General features: G+C 39.5%; 1 protein-coding gene across 2 annotated transcripts in view; it reads left to right on the forward strand.

Annotated features, from left to right (window-relative positions):
- Positions 1-7,698, forward strand: part of ZFX (zinc finger protein, X-linked) — a 68,854-nt gene that overhangs the window by 51,703 nt on the left and 9,453 nt on the right. The window lies entirely within an intron of this gene.

The raw sequence follows: 7,698 nt of genomic DNA on the forward strand, positions 1-7,698 counted from the left end.
TTTTTTTTTTTTTCCGGTAGAGATGGGGGTCTTGCCATAGTGCCCAGCCTGGTCTCAAACTCCTGGCCTCAAGTGATCCACCCACCTTGGCCTCCCAAAGTGCTGGGATTACAGGCATGAGCCACTGTACCTGGCCGGTTCTTTGAAGGTTTTAGAATTAGAAGAATGTCTTTAATATAGGAGTGCTTTCACCTTATGGCTTAACAAAGGCTATAAGTATATTCTTTTGTATTACAGTTTTCTAGGCTACCAGGAGTTTTCTCTATGTATGGTATTTTTTGCTTTAATATCTTCTGTTTTTAGAAGTCTTTAGAAATACATTTACTGAATCTTTTACTTGTCTAGGTAAAATCCAATTTTATGTGAATCAAGTTAGAGATTATATTTGTAAAAGAACTTTTGCCGGGGGCAGTGGCTCACGCCTGTAACCCAGCATTTTGGGAGGCCGAGGCGGGCGGATTAGGAAATCAAGATCATCCTGGCTAACACGGTGAAACCCCGTCTCTACTAAAAATACAAAAATTAGCCAGGTGTGGTGGCGCACGCCTATAATCCCAGCTACTTGGGAGGCTGAGGCAGGAGAATCGCTTGAACCCAGGAGGTGGCAGTTGCAGTGAGCTGAGACACACCATTGCACTCCAGCCTCAGCAACAAGAGCAAAACTCCATCTGAAAAAGAAAAAAAAGGAGGTTTTGCTCATTTTAAGCAGGAGAGAAAGAATGGCTTGTTTGTATCCTGATGAGAATGATCCAGTAGAGGATGCAGGGAAAGAGAGGGGAGTGGTGCTCAAGCAGTGAAGAAGGGGCTTCAAAAAGAGGGGATGGGCATTAGGTAGGAACACAAATGGTTTGTGGGAACAGGCTGAAGACAGCGCATGTGGGCTTTGTTGCTGGTAGGTGGATTAGATGCAGTAATGAATCTTCTCTTCTGGTTGATTTCTAGGTGAAGTAAGAAGTAAGGTCAGCCACTGAGAGAGAGGATGGGGAGGTGATATTAGAGATTTGAGGGGTGAGGAGAATAGGGAAAAGAGGAGAGGACAGAAAGTAGCAGAAAGGGCTCACTTCAGGTTCAGGGTTATGAATTTAAAGTGAAACCATCCGCTGGGTGTGTTTGTGTTTTTGTGTGTTTCCAGCCATATTTAGCTACATAGGTGCTGGTGCACAGGCAAAGAGGCAAATTGTAAAGTGTGTGATTGTGCCAAGCCTGTGTGATGAAACAAAAGAAGGGGTAGGGTAAGGGAATTGAGATCGTGGGCTAGGGAATGGGATTGACTTTGGAGTTAAAATTGTTTTGAGTTTAAATTCTCATGTTGTAACTTTTGTTTAAAAAGAGCATGTTACAACATCTCATTTTCACAAAAAATTCTCTGTTCTTTCTTCCATTCTTTTATTTGTAGTATGCGTGGAGAAATGTCTAATGATCTGTAAATTCTGCTGATGGTTCCCAGTGGCAGGATTTTGAGCACATTTTCATTTCTTTCAGAAGATGAAGATAAAGGTCTGAGTTCTAAAGACAGGCACCTCACTTTCTCTTCCATCTCTCACTTAGTAGCTTACTGACTTTGGGCAAATCACATGCCATTTCAGAGCCTGTATTTCTTTATATGGAAAAGATGAGAATCAAATGTAATTAAAAAAATGTAGAAATGCTAAGGAAATTGCAAAATGCCATGCAAATGGTAGTTATTATTAGAAGTAGTCTTAATTTCCAGAAATTATGCTCTTCTAGTTTGGAGAGGCCTTATTCTAAAGCTCTAGTTCTTCATTGCTACATTAGGAGAAGGCGCTTATGCAGGAATCATAGGTAGGATGACTCAGTTTTATCGAAGCCTTCTTTGTCTGTTTTTAGAAATTCATTTTTAATAATGGTAGCTTTAAAATCATAGTGAAATTTTGAGTACTTAACAGGACCATCAAAGTGTCTTTAAAAGATAAATCATTCCTGTAACATTTCATATTCAGAATAATTTTATAGATTTAGTGGGATAAATGTTCAAGGTGAAAATCTGAAGGTGAATTATACTTATGTAATAGAATAGCTTTGCTACCAGGTAAGCTCATATATTTGGAATGTGTTTTCCCACACATTTGTGAAAGCAAACAAAGGTCTTTTACTCCAAGTTACAGGTAAAACCATGACATTTTGCAAGCTCTAAAATGATTGGATTTTCTAGTCATCAAAGGTTTAACCTGAAGGGTACAGACAAACTGACATGCAAAAACAACAAGCCTGGCACTGTTATTTGTAAACATAGGGACATTGGATTTTCCAGTACTTGCTGGAATCAGTTTTGACAAGCCTTGTCAAAAGAGGCCAGCTTTATCAACAACATCAAACTGTTTTGAGTTGAATTATCTGAAGATGTTACAAATTTCTTCCTAGTTTGGTGATAACTGTATCCCTCCATTGCTACCTCGGTTTGAAATTCCAAACCACCTTTAAGAAAATAACCTTGGCCCAGTTAGCCAGGTATGTCATAAAAATAGCTTTGAAAACGGGTAAGTACATACCAGTCCAGAAGTAAGAACATTAATGCTGACTCTTTCTCCCTACAAACCATTTTTATAAAGCATAATCAAGATACTTTAATTTAGATAGTTATGTCCAGTGTTTAGAGAACCTGTAGTTGTTTTTTAACTGCAAAGACTTTAACCAGTTGGACTATTTGAACCTTCATATCATTAAGCTTGTCCTGGATCACTCATTTTCTCTAGTTTCTCAAGCTCTTAACCCAGTCTGTTGTTTTCTCACTGATTACCCAAGTTCTTGCCTCCTGTTTCATACCTGTGATTGAAGCCACCAGCCATAAACTACAACTTTCTGCATTATCACCTTCCCTGCGTCCCTAAACACAGCATAGCTACATTATCATTCAAGTCTCAGAAGGATAGCGTGTTTCTCCTTCTATTTAAGGAAAATTCCTTCATCTTTGCCCCTAGTTTCATTTATCCCGTTTCCTCTGAGATCTGGATCCCCAAATTTCATCATATCCTCTGGCTTCAGTCTCTCACTTTCTATTCTGTTTTCTCCCACAGACCGAGCATGCTTGAGTATTTTTATCTACTAATAATAAATGGAAAAGTCCTTGACTCTGCAACCCATTCTAGTTATTGTCCTTCTGTTTGCCTTTTTCAAACTAGACTTGAAGAAATTCACATGTTCCATTGACTCCTCAGCCCACTCTAGTCTGACCCCTCACAGCCTTCACTCCACTGATTTTAACCAAGAACATTAGCGACCTCTCGCTACTACAGTGGACATTCCTTCTCCACGTTCCTTCTTGTGTGGTGCTGCATTATTGCCATGGGCCTTACTTACTAGGCTTCCTGCATCTTTTAACTCCCTAGCTTCCTTCATACCCTTCTACCACCCTCTCCAGCTTTCACTTCTCTGGTTTCTTTATGAACTATTCTTGCCCCTCCCTTTCAACTATGGCATTCCCCGGGACTCTGTCCTCACACTGCAGATTCTCACTGCATGATGACAAAGCTTAGTTAACACAGTTGAGGGCTCCCCAAACTGTGTCAGCCTTCTACTTTCAGACTTGAATATTAAGCAGCTGGCTGCACATCTCATTCATTCAGTGAATTGTTGATTCATCAATATTCTGATCATCTACCATCACCAGACTGGGTCTTAAAAGACTGAGTAATGAAAATACAGGTTCTGCTGTGTCAATGGGAAAGACGGGGAGAAAAACCAGACAGTGGCCACACAGTGAATCATGTATTCCGAGAGAAGCAAGCAAAGGGTGCCGTGAGCACAAAGCAATAGCGACAATCACTGGTTCTGAGGGCTTTTCAGGACGTTATCCTTGGGACCTTAAGTTAATCAAACATGCAGGAAGAGAGATTCTTTTCCTCATTTCTCACATTTCTTACCCCAGTCACTCAGTCACCTAAATTTTAAAAACCCAGTTATCCTTGGCTTCTTTGTCATGTTGGGTTTTCAGTCAGACACCAAGTTCTACTCATTTCAGTCCCAAGATAGGCCTCAAGTCCAGCCCACTCCTCCAGTTGTACTACCTCCATCCTGATTCAAGGCCTCGCCATCTGTCACCTGCATTACTGCAGTAGACGCAAGTCAGCTCTGTGCTTTGATCTCGTTGGATCTACCTTTCCAAGGCCAGCAGAAATGGGCACCTGACTTAGTCACTGCTCTGTGTGAAAGTCTCTCAGTCCTGCAGCAGATGTTCTCCAGCCTCCCATCAGAGTCTGAGAGGCAGGGCGCCCCTAAATCTGTCTCTATATAGCAGGTCCGAGTGCTGCAGATTCTGATTCTGTAGAGCTGCTGGACTGGATGCTTTGTTTTTAAATTCCATAAGAGATTTTGACACCTGACCAGACTGAGAAACCCTTGGCCTGCAAGGATAAAGTCTGAGCCCCTCTGCCTGTGCACAAGGCCCTTTGTGACCTGGCTTCTGCTTCGCAGTCGGCTGCATTTCCTGCCACGTCCTTTGCCACACTTTACCCTCACATTCCAGCAATATTGAACCATGCATTCTCTTACCATCACACCATTTTGTGTCTCCCTTCATTTGTCCCTTTACGTAAGTGCCCTTCTCTTTCTCTTAACCCGAGTGAGGTATCTTTCCTTTGTTCCCATGGCAGAGATCAGTGCACAGTGATGTTTGCCAGTCATTTCTGACTCTCATCCTCTCATTTTTCTGTATCAGTTTATTAAAGATTGCATTAGAGGGTTCAACATTGTCATCTTACAGTGTACATAAACAAGCTTTTGCTTTTTTCTCATAAATGACCTTCATTTCAATTTATGTAAGAAAAAGTATAATTTATCAACAAGTGCATTTTTAAGTGACTTGTTTGGTTTTGAAACTGAAGATATATTAGAATGTAGTTTGGTGATTAATGATGTCAAAAATAGACCAAAACAACAACTGCTTTCAGTGACCCAGAGTTTGGGATTCTTGAACTTTGCATTTGAAACAAGCTGATTAAATTTTATAATTTTTATGTTTGTAAATGACAAAGGTTTGGGGCTGCCATTTTCAGGCTTTTCTTTGCACGTAATTTGGGATGTGGATGGTATTGATTCTCAATAAGTCAGAAGTTAAGTCGATAAATTGTCACTGTATTTTTGTTTTTTAATGTTGGCTTTTGAGATATTAGATTCATCTTGATGTTCTGTGTAAGAATTTTGATTACGTAAACACAGTTTTTGGAGCTGATGGAGATTGCGACAGAACTTTGCAGAAGTATCATTTCAAAGATATCAGACTCTGAGTTCTGTCTTGGTATAACGGGTGTAAATTACACAAGGGATGGCTGTGAATGTTAAAAGTTATAGTGGTCAGAATCACCACCACCTAGACTTGTTTGCAATACTAATTATGCCTGCCTGAGTCATGAACACATTCATTTGTTTTCCATGAAAAGAAAGCATGTTTAGATAGTTACACTATTTTTTGATTTTTCAAAAATCACAGTTGCCTCTACCAATTTAAACCCCATGCTCCAAATTCCAGAAGTTGACGAGCCCTGACTGGGACCAGCATAGCTTGAGATGTGAATTGTGTGACTCCAGATAAGTTACTCAACCTCTCTAAACTTCAGTTTGCTCTACTGTAAAATGTAGAGAATATTGTACCATCTGCCTCACAGGGTTGTTGTATTAAGTAGTACTTACCATAATCACTTAGTAAATGGTAGCTGCATTATTATTACTACATTTAAAAATACCCACCTGTTTACTTGTCCACTTTGCCACAAGACTGTAAATTTCTGGAACCCTTGACTTTTTCATATTTGCATCTCCAATACCTGCCTAGAGTCTAATGTAGTTGTGATTCACTGTTTGCTGAACTGAATAAAACAATGTCCATCCAAAAGGAAAATAGATATATCTAGCAGAGGAACACCAGAAAGGGAACTAAAAGGACAAAGGGGAAATGAAAAGGCTAGTTGCAGGTATTACAAACAAGCTCAATGAGCCTTCTTTTCTGGGCCTCGGTCCTGCTCCCCTCTAGTTGGTCTTCCACTATGCCAGATAGGCCAGCTGGGCCTAGAGCAGAGAGAACATTCCTTCAGAGTTTCACTAATGGACTCAACATTGAAAAACCCTAATTTTGTGATAAATTAAATTGTATTGGGTGCTAACTTTTCATTAGTCTTTGCTACACTTTTTGTTGAGCTAGAGATAGCAGTCAGTGCCCATAAGTGACGTGTAATGTAAGGCTACATTATATGAGGATTATGCTTTTGGTTGGTATTTATTCAAATCCAGAGTCTGTTATTTGAAGACACCATTTTTTGCAGCTTTATTTTCCAGGTCCTGTGAATAACAGGACACTTACTTTCTTGGCTACTTGGTAAAGTTTTAAAAAATGTGATGTTTGACTGGGCATGGTGGCTCACGCCTATAATCCCAGCACTTTGGGAGGCTGAGGTGGGTGGATCACTTGAGGTCAGGAATTTGAGACCAGCCTGACCAACATGGTGAAACCCCATCTCTACTAAAAATACAAAAATTAGCTGGGTGTGGTGGCCGGCGTCTGTAATCCCAGCTTCTTGGGAGGCTGAGGCAGGAGAATCGCTTGAACCCAGGAGGCAGAATGAACCAAGATCGTGCCACTGCACTCCAGCCTGGATGACAGAGACTCTGTTTCAAAATAAATAAATAAAAAATAAAATAAAATAAAATAAAATAAAAATAAATAAATAAATAAATAAATGTGATGTTTGTTGTATATCCCCTGAGTCTCTACTATTGGAAATCATATGTATCTTTTTTTTTTTCTCTTTTTATCCCCCTGTGTCTCTCTTTCATTTGTTCATTTTTTTAACACATACAGGCTATTATACCTTCATTAATGAGAGCAATGGGTGTATGAGAATATGTTTAAATTCACGTATTGCTGCATTTGCCACCAAGGACCTAGACTCACTATTGTCATAAACTAAAGTTGTGTGTGTACGTTATGCGTATTTACATTTAAGCACATTGAAGCTGAATTTCCGTTGACCATCTCATTGCGGTGTACCTTTCTGGCAATCATGTTTTGATTATTTTCAAATGTGTTGTTCTATTGGAGATAGATCATATCGAATGATACTCAAGAATAGTGACCATGAAGTACTGCTTATAAAATATTTATATGAAGACTATTTCTTGATTTTACTTCTAGGACATTCTTCTAAGTTTTTTGTTGTTGTTGTTGTTTTGAGACAGGGTCTCACTCTGTAACCCAGGCTGGAGTGCAGTGGCATTATCTTGGCTCACTGTAACCTTGACCTCCCAGGCTTATGTGATCCTCCCACCTCAGCCTCCTGAGTAGCTGGGACTACAGGCGCGTGCCACCATGCCCAGCTAATTTTTTTTTGTGTGTGTATGTGTATATACACACATATGTATATATATGCACACACACACATATATATATATATTCTTATCATTTGGTATGATCTATCTCCAATAGAATAATACATTTGAAAATAACCAAAACATGATTTCCAGAAAGGTACACCGCAATGAGATGGTCAACGGAAATTCAACTTCAATCTGCTTAAATGTAAATACGCATAACGTATACACACAACTTTAGTTTATGACAATAGTGAGTTTAGGTCCTTGGTGGCAAATGCAGCAATACGTGAATTTAAACATATTCTCATACACCCATTGCTCTCTTTAAAGAAGGTATAATAGCCTGTATGTGTTTATATATATATATATATATAT

Source organism: Colobus angolensis, unplaced genomic scaffold (assembly GCF_000951035.1).
Source record: "Colobus angolensis palliatus isolate OR3802 unplaced genomic scaffold, Cang.pa_1.0 Scaffold140, whole genome shotgun sequence".
NCBI classification, from domain to species: domain Eukaryota; kingdom Metazoa; phylum Chordata; class Mammalia; order Primates; family Cercopithecidae; genus Colobus; species Colobus angolensis.